Source organism: Fukomys damarensis, unplaced genomic scaffold, assembly GCF_012274545.1.
Source record: "Fukomys damarensis isolate Sample0158 unplaced genomic scaffold, DMR_v1.0_HiC HiC_scaffold_30, whole genome shotgun sequence".
Lineage (NCBI taxonomy): Eukaryota > Metazoa > Chordata > Mammalia > Rodentia > Bathyergidae > Fukomys > Fukomys damarensis.
In genome coordinates, this window is record NW_022900942.1 from 38,060,135 (window position 1) to 38,071,792 (window position 11,658).

The 11,658-nt window shown below is 45.4% G+C and overlaps 1 long non-coding RNA gene across 1 annotated transcript; it reads right to left on the bottom strand.

The window, feature by feature from the left end:
* Positions 1–695: 695 nt before the first annotated feature.
* LOC104860463 lies at positions 696–11,658 on the bottom strand. Its single transcript, XR_779700.3, has 3 exons — positions 11,516–11,658; positions 8,222–8,328; positions 696–1,709 (listed from the first exon to the last, which is right to left on the bottom strand). It is a non-coding gene; the product is annotated as an uncharacterized LOC104860463 (long non-coding RNA).

An 11,658-nucleotide genomic window follows, 5' to 3' on the forward strand; every position in this document is an offset into this window, starting at 1 on the left:
TTGGGGCTTCACCCAGGGGAGAGTAGTGGGGAAGGAGAGGCCATCAAAATCATATATTTTAAGCAAAACCTAATTAACACTTTTTTCCCAAAAAGCTGGGCTAATTAAATTATTATCAACCACACCCCACAAAGAACTCATCACAGCATCTGCTCACTAAGAAATGTATGCTTTTCCCTTGAGTCAATAAATCTAGTGGCAAATGGAGAAAAATATCAGAAGGGTTTGGGGAGATTTATGAGCCTATTGGAAGCAGGCAATTTTTTCTGCCACTGTACAGAGAACACTTGGTCAAGGAGATGCTGGTTAGCCCAGTCCATCGTAACACAGTTGGGACAAGCACAAGGTGATGGGGGTGGCACCTGGAGCAGCTCAGTCACTACTAGCGTGAGCTGGGAGGACCAGTTAACCCATGATGCCTGTGGCTCTCTGAGGGCAGATTGAGCTGAGAGCACAGGGGATCAGGGACAAAACACACATGGTCTCTGTCCTCATGAAGGACATTACTTTGATGGACTGATAGCAGGAGAAACACATACTTGTTCCTGAACGAGGATGCACACACACACACACACACACACACACACACACACACATACACATAAATACACAGAGGGACACATGTGCACACATATTCTCCCTGGTCAACAGTCACAGACTCAGGCAAAATTCAGGCAGAGTTCAGTCCCTGACTTCTGATTTCCTGCAGGTAGCAGGGCAATAGGAATGAGAGCAATGTGGGAAGTCTCCCCCAGAAAAGCACTGATTCCAGCTTCTGCAGCCCTGCTGTGTCAGCTGGGCACTCTACCCCAGACCGGTCTACACTCTGTGAGGCTTTGTGACTCTGGGGGCAAACCCAGGCAGCTGCAATGCAGAGGCTCTTCCTATCTGGGCCTGCATCCCAGCTCTCCTTTTAGTAGCCCTGAGACCTTGGGCTCATTGCTAAAGGTGATGGCCTCAATACTCCTCTGCATGCCAGTAGGTAACAGAAAGTCTAAGAAACACTTGAAGTCACAAAATCTGTTTCCAATCTATAATTCAATGACCAGTGCAAATAAAAAGACCAAAACATCTAACAAAAATGAGCCTCCTCCCAACCTACAGCTCAGCCCTGCTGGGAAGGAGGGCTGGGAGTGTGAGTGTGGGTGTAAGTGGGAAGAGTGTGTATATGTATGTGCAAGTGTGTGAACATGTGTGCATAGATGAGTGTCAATGACCCTCACCTCTTTCCCCCTACATTGTCCTACTCCTCTGCCCCCTGCCTGCCTCCCAGTTTCTGACTCCCCTAGAGCAGGCTCAGAGGTGGAGTATGAGAAAGCTTCTGGTTCTGTATGCCATTTGTGGTTGTGATACCAGACAGGATCTTTTGGTCCAAGAACAATGGAAATGAGATGATGCCAAATACCAGGAGCACACGATATTTTGCACAGGTGAAGCTTTATGGTGGTGGGGAGTTTTGCTAAATGGGGCTTCAGCCGAAGGGAGTCCGCTTTGAAGACAAGTGACCAAATTGCTCATTGAACAGAAAGAATAGCTGAAGTCCAGCAGTTTCCATTGGCCTGTGGAAACAGCCTAAAAGATACTTCTTGTGACCACTGGGTGGTCATGGGCAACATGTCCTAGGAATTTCTGGGTTAGTCTTGTAGTTGCTACCATCATCCTGTGTGAATATTCTGGCCTTGTGGTTTGGTCTGGGCCTTATGAGAGGACTGAAGAAGCACAAGCATAAGGGTAAAAAAACTAGATTAGAACAAGAAAAGAAAATACATACCAACTCCAACAGGCAATGGGCCAAATTATCCTTGTAGTTTGTTTGTTGTTGTTCTTGTTGCAGTACCAGGGATTGAACTCAGGACCTTTCGCTTGCCAGGCAGGTACAGCACCATTGAGCTAAATCTCTGGCCCTATCACTACAGTTTCGACAAAACATTTTTTAAAGAATCAACATGTGTAGGTACAAAATGCATAACACTTAACCCAAGAGCTAGGAGAGCAGAAGGGACAGACATAAATGTAGGCAGAGATGCCATCTTAGTCACTTGCCATATCTCTGTAGGTTCATGTGAAGATTCCGTATTTTCAGCAGAAGTGGCCTTCCAGGTCCCCAAAAGAAGTCTAGGCAACTATTATCATAACCCAAACATCAGAGGTGTTGTCTACAGCAAAATTAGTTGGAAACTGACAATGTATTACATAGCTTTATTGCTCCCAAAATTAATGATTTTTAAATTAAATACAAGAAAATGAAGCTAGAGATCTTATTTAGGATTTTTTTTTTCCTCAGTAACAACTCCCTCATCTTGTGCAAACATTCTGGTTTTGTGCTTTTATTGGGATCTCATAGTGGGTCTGTTGAAAATGTGCTAACAAGGCTAATAGTTAACTGCATCCAGGGTTGATTTTGTTGCCCCAGCCTTTCATCCTACCATAATGGTCCCTAACAGTTTCACTTGGTGTCTTGCTTTCTAAACCTGGTGCACATTTGGACTTTGGGTCATGAGCACTTCTGTGGGTTTGGGCCTTCACGCTAACTTCTTGGTTAAGATCTAGGACATTGCACAAGAGTCCAAGGCATCCTTTGCTCTGATAAACTTTGGACATTTGGGGCTCTCATCCCTTTGCCTTCAGCTGCCAGGCTACCTCTCACCTCTATGCTTTCTCCAGATGCACCGAGCCACTTTGCCCTCAGCCCAGGTGGACACATGCCTTCTCCAGACAGCCCTGCTGAGGCCCCCGTCACGACCCTTGGCTGAAAGGGACCCTGACAGCTTTCTTCCCTCATACCCACTGCTTCCACCCCTCGTTGTAACCAGCAGGAAGGTGCTCAGCTCGGAATCCAAACCAATTTCCTGCCACATCCTTTTGGCAAACCTGCACAGTGGTCTTACTGCAGAATATGGCATCTGTAGTCTATTGATTTAACCAGAAGTGGTGCAGAAAGAGCCTCAAATCCTACGCCTGCTACCAGTGTAGTAAATGCTGGCCTTGTGTTTCTCAGCAGGGTACTGTGTACTCTTAGTCAATTTTCTTGCCACCCCTGTCCTGCTCTGATTGCTCCGCTGTCTTCAGAAAGTTTGTCAGGCTCTTGTGGAACTATTACTGCAAAAGCTTCATTAAAAAATTGCATTTCTCTAGTTCACTGGGGTGCTTTATTATCCGTGGGGTTCCTCCCATCTACTCCCCTACGTGAGTCTCCGGGTTCCCTGCAACTTGGGCCACTTCTATCTTGGACAAGTTATCCACAGCTCTAAGCCCACTATTCTATGCTCCAGCCATGCCACACACACACTCCTCAGCTGGGACTGTACCCTCTGCTTGAACCCTCCACCCCTCCATTTCACTAGGACCTATGCATTACATTCTTTATGTTTCAGCTCAAGTTCTCTACTCACTGCCAGGAAGTTTCCCTTATCAACCCCACTAAGACAAAATTAGGAACTGCGCCCTGTGCCCACATCTAGGAGAGGTGTATTGGGATTGTATGCCTCTCCAACAGGACCTTTAAGAAGGGCTATGTCTGATTCATCTTTGTAACTCCAGCACTTACCACAAGGCCCAGTATATAGTACATGCATTGAAACATGTGTCCTGGAGGATGGACGGATGGATGGATGGATGGAGGATGAATGGAGGGGAGGGTGGATGGGTTGCAGGTTGGATGGGTGGGAGTGTGGCTAGGTGGACAGATGGGAGGGTGGTTGGACAGATGGATGAGTAGATGGGGGGGTGTTAGACAGATGAGTCTATTTCAGGATTTGTAATACCTTCTCTGATGAGACTTATCATAGCTCAAGATCTTGGGGTAACCCAATCTCATCATCTCTGCTTAAAATACTTTTAAGAACAAACCCTTTTTTGATACCTGAACTATTTCCCAAGATCTCTTTCCTGGCCAGCCAGGATCATTTCTCCAGAGGCCTATTGCCAAACTTCTAGCAGCCTATCTCTCCTTTGATGGAATTCCTAAGTTCATGAACCCCCAGATTTCAAACTCTCCTTGAGTCATGCATATTATATATTGGTGATAATTCTCCCGAGCTCATCCCTGGAGAGAAGATTGTTCAGGGTTCCTTAGGACGTGTCTATACATTCTCATGGGCTGGGGGAGGGTAACACCAGGTGTCCTGGTCCAACATAGAGCCATGCACTAGACGTCAGTCCTGATCATTCATCTATTCAATAAATATTTGTTGAGCATCTATCTATAATATGCCAGACAATGCTGGGCATACAGAAGCAAGAAAAAAGATAAAAATCCTGGCCTCATGGAACTTAGGAACTGTAGGAAACAAATGTAAATAAATAAACTTTATGGTAGGTTTGACAGAAATGCACAATCAAGAAAATAACATTGGGAAAAGAGGTAGATGGGACTGGAGAGGTAGTTGCAACTGTAAGTCAGGTGACAGAAAGTTGACATTGATTTAATGAACCTCTAAAGGATGGGAGATGACACTGTGTCAACATCTGAGAGGATCGCACTCCAGGCAAAGGAACAGCAAAGGTAACCCGGGAATGTCAGAGGAAAATCAAGAAGGTTAGGGTGGTAGAAACAGCATGAGCTAGAGAGAGCCAGTAGGAGATAAATTGAGAGAAGTTATAAGTCTCATAAGACCTCCCTTGAAAGTTCCTGCCTTGTGCTCTGAAAGACATGGAAGCCATTGGAGGATGTGGGCAGAGAGTGGCATCATCTAACTTCTTAGCTGGACCACTCAGGCTGCTGCATTGAGAACAGAAAAGAGGGCAGCATCTGGGAAATAGATAAGTGATTATTGCAGTGGTCTAGGCAATAGGTGAGGGTGGATCAGAACAGGGTGTGGTAGTGAAAGTAGTTGAAAGTGATCAAATTCTGGCTCTATTTTGAAGGCAGAATCACAGGATTTGCTGAGGGGTTGAATGTGAGATGTGAGATCAAAAAACGAGCTAGTGGTATTGTTAAAAATGTTTTAGCTATGCACTTGGAAGAATAGAGGTGTCATTTCTTGAAGTGGAGAAGACTATGGAGGAAACATGAGTTTGGGGTTCACTGGCTTTTGTTTTGTAGGTGAAAAGAAAGCAGGAGCTTCCAGTGAGTTGTCTCTTAGACATCTGGGTAGAGAAGTAGGCAGGCAGTTGAATACAAGCTCCATGTTTATGGGAGTGATGGAGCATCTAGGATGACATACTCAGATGAGGGAATTATCCCCATTTCCTCCTCTTCCCTGAGCATCCTTGGACACCCGTGGTATAATGCCAAGGCCCAAGGACCATGACTCAGAGTTGTAGGGGAGCAGCATGAGACAAGAGTTGAGGGTTCTGGAGTATGGGTTCAGATCTCACCTTTTTTTCCTAGCTTGTGACCCTGAGCAAGTCACAGACCTGCCTCATTCCTCCTTGTCCCTGAAACCTAAAGATAACCTCAGTACCACAGGGTTGTTATAAAGGTAAGTGAGGCGGTTCGTGTAAGCAGCTTGACATGGTGTCTGGCATCCAGGAAGGGATTAAGATGTGTTAACTGTAACTGTCCTCAGTCCTAACCCTGCCACTTGCTCAATTAGTGACTAGATATTCTCCCAGTCTTCTCCTTCTCTGTCCCGCTATGGCTCTTACAAGGACAAGTGCCTACAGCTGAGCCTTTCACCTCTTGGAGTCTTTGGGAAGCACCCCAGCCCTGTGGAGGAAGAGGCTGCCAGGCAGTTGCCAAGACAACTTCAGCCTCAGGAATAAGCAAGTGAATCTGGGCGGGCAGGGGTAAATTACAGAAGCAGACAATGACTTTGGCATCTTCTCTGCTTTCTTTTCCCTGGTACCCTCGCTTCATCACCACACTTTGTCTTTTCCCCAGTCCAAGGAGCCAACTCTTTCTAGTAACTGATGAGGCTGAAAGTGTCCCTTAGGATATCATGAAAATGCCCTTAATCACACAGCTCTGAGGAAAAGAAATATGACAGCTTGGTTCAAGCTGCAGGATCAATGGAAAACTAGGCGGCCAGCATATGTGGATGAAAGATTCTGGGCTTTCCTTCAAATCCCCAGTTCCCTCAGAGCCCCAGTTTGGCACCCCCAGAACTAAATGCTTTGACCCCGTGCCCTGGCCTCCTGCAGAATTGCTCACTCTGTCCTAAAGCCATAGCCTCAATCTAGTTCCAGCCAGTGTGGAAAATGGTGTCGTGAGACTGTAGCAAGTGTTGCTGGTCTCGGTCTGCTGCCCTCACTAGGGACTATGCTAAAATGTCTTTGAGGGACGCTGGACAAGCTCCCTGTGTCTAAGAAGCAGTTGGGAACTACGTGTTGGGCTGTCAGGACACAAGTGAACTTTCATCTCAACAGCAGTGTGCAGCCCCTCATTCCCCTCTTCCCTGAGCTTAGGCCCCTACCCAGCATCTCCCATGAAGCTCTCCAGAATTGACACACCCTCTTCTGCAGTACAGGGTGCAGTGTGTGGTTGGTCACCCAGCTAAAGGGGGGAAAGCCAGAAGTCTAACTGCTTGCTGGCCTTGGCCAACCCCACTGTTCACAGCTCCTTGCCTCTCCTTTGAAGATTTTTGGTGCTTCCTATTCTCAGGAAGCTGTCTTCATGTTGGCTCCATGAGCCCTGAGGGGGTCAGTTTTTTCTCTCCACTAATTGCTTTCATCTCCTTCCGCCCTCTTTCATCTTGCAGTGTTTTGTTGACAGCTCTTATCTCCCAGGCCCAGTGGATTTAAGTGTTTCTTATTCTTTTGTGGTCCTTTAAATGAAGCTGCCAGAACAAATGAATTTAATCTTCAAATTTAAATGACATTATCTCCAACATTTATTTTCTACATTCTGGTTTTAGATAAATAAATACATCAATATAAATATGGATGAAGCATCACCCAAGCCTAAAATTTCAAAATCCAAAATGCTCCAAAATCTGAAACTTTTTGAGCACTGATACTATTTACAAGTGATACTATTTACAATACCCCACACCTGACCTCCTGTGATGGGTCATTGTCAAAAGCCAAGAGCACTACAAATATCATACAAAGCCCTGAAGGGCTGTGTGTATATGATGAAACATAAACGAATTTTGGGTTTGGACTTGAGTTCCACCCCAGAGATCTCATATATTTGCAAACATTCCAAACTCTGAAATCTGAAACACTTCTGGTCCCAAGCATTGTGGATAAGGGATACTTAGCCTGAATGTATATCATTGTGCTTAACATATTATCATATACTACCTCAAACTCTTAGAACCACAAATTCAGAAAAATGTAAATAAAAATGTGCCTCCAATATATATCTTAGAATTGGATAAGAGTTTCACAGACCAGACAGAGGCTAGTCTTCCCAGAAAGAAACCTTGCAAAGCAGAGGCACCCAGCTCTGTTGACGGAAATACACAGAACTAAGAAGGTGCAGATGGTGACCCATGCTAGTCCAGGCTTCCTGCTGTCTGGGAGAAGGAACTGAGGGCCGTAGTTCACACAGGGGCAAAGCTGGATTTGCGCAAAGCTGTCTGATGCCTTCCACAATTGCAGGGTTCCAGATGGGAGTCTGCATGCAACCGTGGAGGAGGAAGGAGGGACGGGGTATGGTGGTGGGACGGGGCATGGAGAGAGAGGCCAGGGTCTTGCAGAATTCATCATCTGTCAGATTCCATCTCCACCATCTTAGAGGATTCACCTGCTTGTTGGGGCTGAATATCCTCCTTCCCTAAGAGTGCTGGGCAAGGTTATTGCTAAGTTTATTGTTCAAGGCCGACAGTTATCTTTCCCATGCTGAGGCTGAATGTGAAGGAGAGAATGGCTTACAAATCCTCTAGGAATTGGGTAGGAAAGAGTTGATCTCACCTGGCTGCTATACCAAGACCTGGGTCCTGCCCCATCCCTGCCTTCTGTCCTGGGTAGGTAGACCAAAGGAAGCTCCAGTGTCACCCCATCTGCCACTGGTATAGGCTTTGTTTTTCAATAATTCTCTCCCCTAGGTAGGGCAGAAATCAGGACTGGAATTTAGGTCTGGCAAGGTAAAGCTCAGGGTGCAAAATTTAAGAGGTTCCCAACCTTGGGCTCAGGCAAGTCTGGGAATGAGGTCTTTCTTTAATGTTGCACCCAGGACACCTTGCTGATCTCACCACAGAAAGATTTCTTTTACCTGTAGCACCTACAGAGCTCTGTGCCCCAACAGCCCTAATCCAGAGGGTGAAGCCCATCAGCCAGCCTTGGTGACAGTGAACAGCCTTTTCTGGGGAAACCCACCTCCAGGCCCTCTCACCTCAGTGGGGCCGTGCTGCCACAGGGTCCTGAGTCATTGCTGGCTGCTCTGTGACAGGCAGGCGGGCTGGAATGTCACCTCTCCTCTGGACAAGCCCCTCCTTTGCCCTCAGGGTGAAGGAAACAAGGAAAAGATGGTCTCTTTCTCTGCAGCACTTCCTTCCTTTCCTGCAATCTTGGCAAAAGCCACCAACACCACCTCCCTCCAACCCCTTGGGTATTGACGGCTCACACTGTTGGAAAGTGTTTCCTTATAAGGACAGCTGGTTGAGTGACAAGCTCCATCTTTCCTCACCTGATTTAGAAACAAGTCTGTATTAAAGACTATTTGGAGAGAACCATAATTGTATTGCTTTTGAGTAACTTCTAACAAAGTACTTCCAAATAAATATCCTTGGGGGTCCACTTTAAAGAAAAGGTAAGACTCCATTGCAATTAATACAAGCTATTTACATACAAACTGTTGCACAAAGCCTAAAAAACACTTTTACTTTCAAGAACGTTTTCTTTAAGAAAAAAAGTTCTGACCTTACTTTCTCAAATCTTAGCCTGAACAAATCTTTTTATCTCTTATCTTTGATAAGAGTTAACACAGCTTGATCCAGATCTATCCATTCTGAATTCATAATATGTGAGGTCCAAATGGAAGAGTTCAGAAAGTATTCTGGGCACCCCACTTTCTGAAGACCCTATCCTGAACAGACACCCCCCATTCCTCTCAGCCTCTAGCAGGGCACCAAGATTAGCCCTGTGCAAAAGTCCATCCTCTACCCCAGTACTCTGAGCAAGGGCAAGACCAGGGGGCTTCAGAGACAGAGGGAGGATCACAGCCTGGGATAAAGGGAGTGTGTAGACCTGGAGGAAAAGAGGTTTGGGACTGACAGGCCTGGAAAAACAATGACTCCTTAGAAGGAAAGAGCATTTTCACCTCACATTCCATGGTTCAGACAGGACCTGCTGGTGGGAAGGAAGGTGGAGGTGGTCTGCTCAGGACCTGGGGAGAAGGTGGTTCTGTGCTTCCAGGATCCTGACCTTAGGATTTTCTTCTCGAGTTTCCAAAGATGTTACCAAATGATGACTCCACAAGTCTTGGTTTTAAGGCCTTAGCTACTACCCCTTTGCTGGACCAACAATCACTCATGAGTGGCTGACCACACAGGGAGTGGCCAGAAGACATGGATAGGACCTGGAAATACTCTGGCAGCAGGAGGAAGAGGAGGAGAAAGAAGAGGAAGAGGAAGGAGGGGGGGAGAAGAGGAAGGGGAAGGGGGTGGAAGATTAAAGAGGCAAGGATTTTTTTAAAAAGACAACTTCTTCGCCAGGGCCAGGGACTTAGCTCATGGTGCAGCCACCTGTCTCACAAGTACAAGGACCCGAGTTTGATCCCCAGTACCAAAAAAAAAAAGAAAAAAAAATGCATCATTATTGCCAAAATTTGTAGTGTTTGCTATATTTCAGGCATGAGTTAAGTGTTTACACATGAAATCCTCATACAATACAATCTATTCAGGCAGATACTATTCATTATTCTTACTTTATAAAGAAACTGAAGCACAGAGAGTTTAAGTAACTTGCCCGAAGTCACACAGCTCCCTGGTGGCACAGGCTGGGAGAGGGAGATATGGAGAAGGTGCTAGGTCAGAAGGCGTTTGGTGTTGGGTGAAGACATGCTAGTTGTAGAATAGAGCAAGCGACTGAGGCCCACGGGGAACAGCTCAGAAAGATGCTGAGAGTGGGCCCTGGAGCACTAGGGAGGGAAAGAGAGAGAAGGCAAGGCAGGGCTGCACATGGGCTGCTGTAGAGAGAAAAGGCAAGACTGGGAGGTACTCAGGAGGCCTAGGATGAGGCTCCTTTCCTCCTTGGTCTGAGGGCTCACTAGGTGACCCAGTCATGGGGCCTGGGCAGACAATAAACATGGATATTTTCTAAGAAATTTCTCCTTCCAGGTGGCAGCATCGGAAGGTGGAGAGTGGACAGAGACTAGAAAGGATGTATATATTTTCTCCTATGCTAATCAAGTGTGAAATCCAAGGAAAGAAACTACTCCCCAGTCAAAGGGGCCCAGGCCCTTCTTCCCAGGGCCACCTCCATTGTACTGGATACAGAGGAAACGGACAAAGAGATACTGGAGGAAGGCAGGGCAGAGAGACCTGTGAATTGCAGAGCTGGACCTCCCATTCATGTGATGCTGATGGTGACAGGACCAGAACCAAGAACCTGGTTCTTGGATCAAAGAAACTGGGTAGAAACACATGGAAAACTATAGGCAGTATTGTGGTTCACCTTGAAGCTGGATAGAAGGAATACAGAAAGAAACAAGGAAAACCTTTAAAAGTGTCCTTTTAAGAAAAAATACAGCTTCATAACACAAATGTTACCCAAGGTTGCAATGTCCTTTCGCCTTCCAGGAAAATCAATCTGGGGGTGGGGAGTTCCCAAGAACTTTAAAGACACAATAAAGCCTGGGCAGGTGTTCACCTATAAATTGCTGTCCCTCTTTCTTCATGAAAGCTCACCATTAAGTAGCATATTGCCTCTTAAACCTCTTTATACCTCTCACTACCTTGAATTTTTTTTTTTTTTTTTCTGAGACAGAAGTCAGCAAACCTACAACCTACCCCATGGGTAGAATGAGTCAAGTTCTCTGTCTTCACTTTGGAGAACTTCCTTGGACCACTGGATGACAACTCAGTGCAATACAAACTAGAAGTTTAAATGGCTCATTAACATAAGCTAATGATGGACTCTAATAATAGTGTATCTATATTGGCTCATCAGTTATAACACATATATCCCATGAATGCAAGATGTTAATAGGACAAGGTGGGGTGGTAAAGAGAAGGTAAGTAGAAATTCTCTGCACTTTATGCTCATTTTTCCATTTACCTAAAACTGTTCTAGAAAATAATATCTATTGCTTTAAAAAAAAAAAGTTCATTGATATGGGTTCTTTCTGCAGTCATTTTTCTTTCTGAAAGTCATTTTTTAGTTTATTGGGCCCAATATTAGCTCAGAGTATGTGAATTTGCTTGCTAGAAAGGACAGAAATCCATACCAATCTAGTCCCTTCTCTCCTACAGAGGAAACAAGAAGCCCTCTAATCCAAACATAAAAAGTTAAACTGAAAAGTTTATGAAAAATTATAACTTTCTCCTGGAAGATTCATAGCTAAAGTTTAGAACACAGGTCAATTAAATGATTGATCCATATACATAGGACCAATTCTTCGAGAGACAAAGATAAAAGAAATTGTGTCGGTCAGCTGTCACTGTGATAAAATACCTGAGATAATTACCTTATAAAGAGGAAAGGCTTATTTTGGCTCACAGTTTGGAAGTTTCAGTCCACGGCTGGTTGGCCTGTTTGTCTGGGGCCCTGTGTTGGAATGGCGGCAGGGAGTCAGAGAGAGAGGAAGGACCTAGTCCCAACATTCCCTTC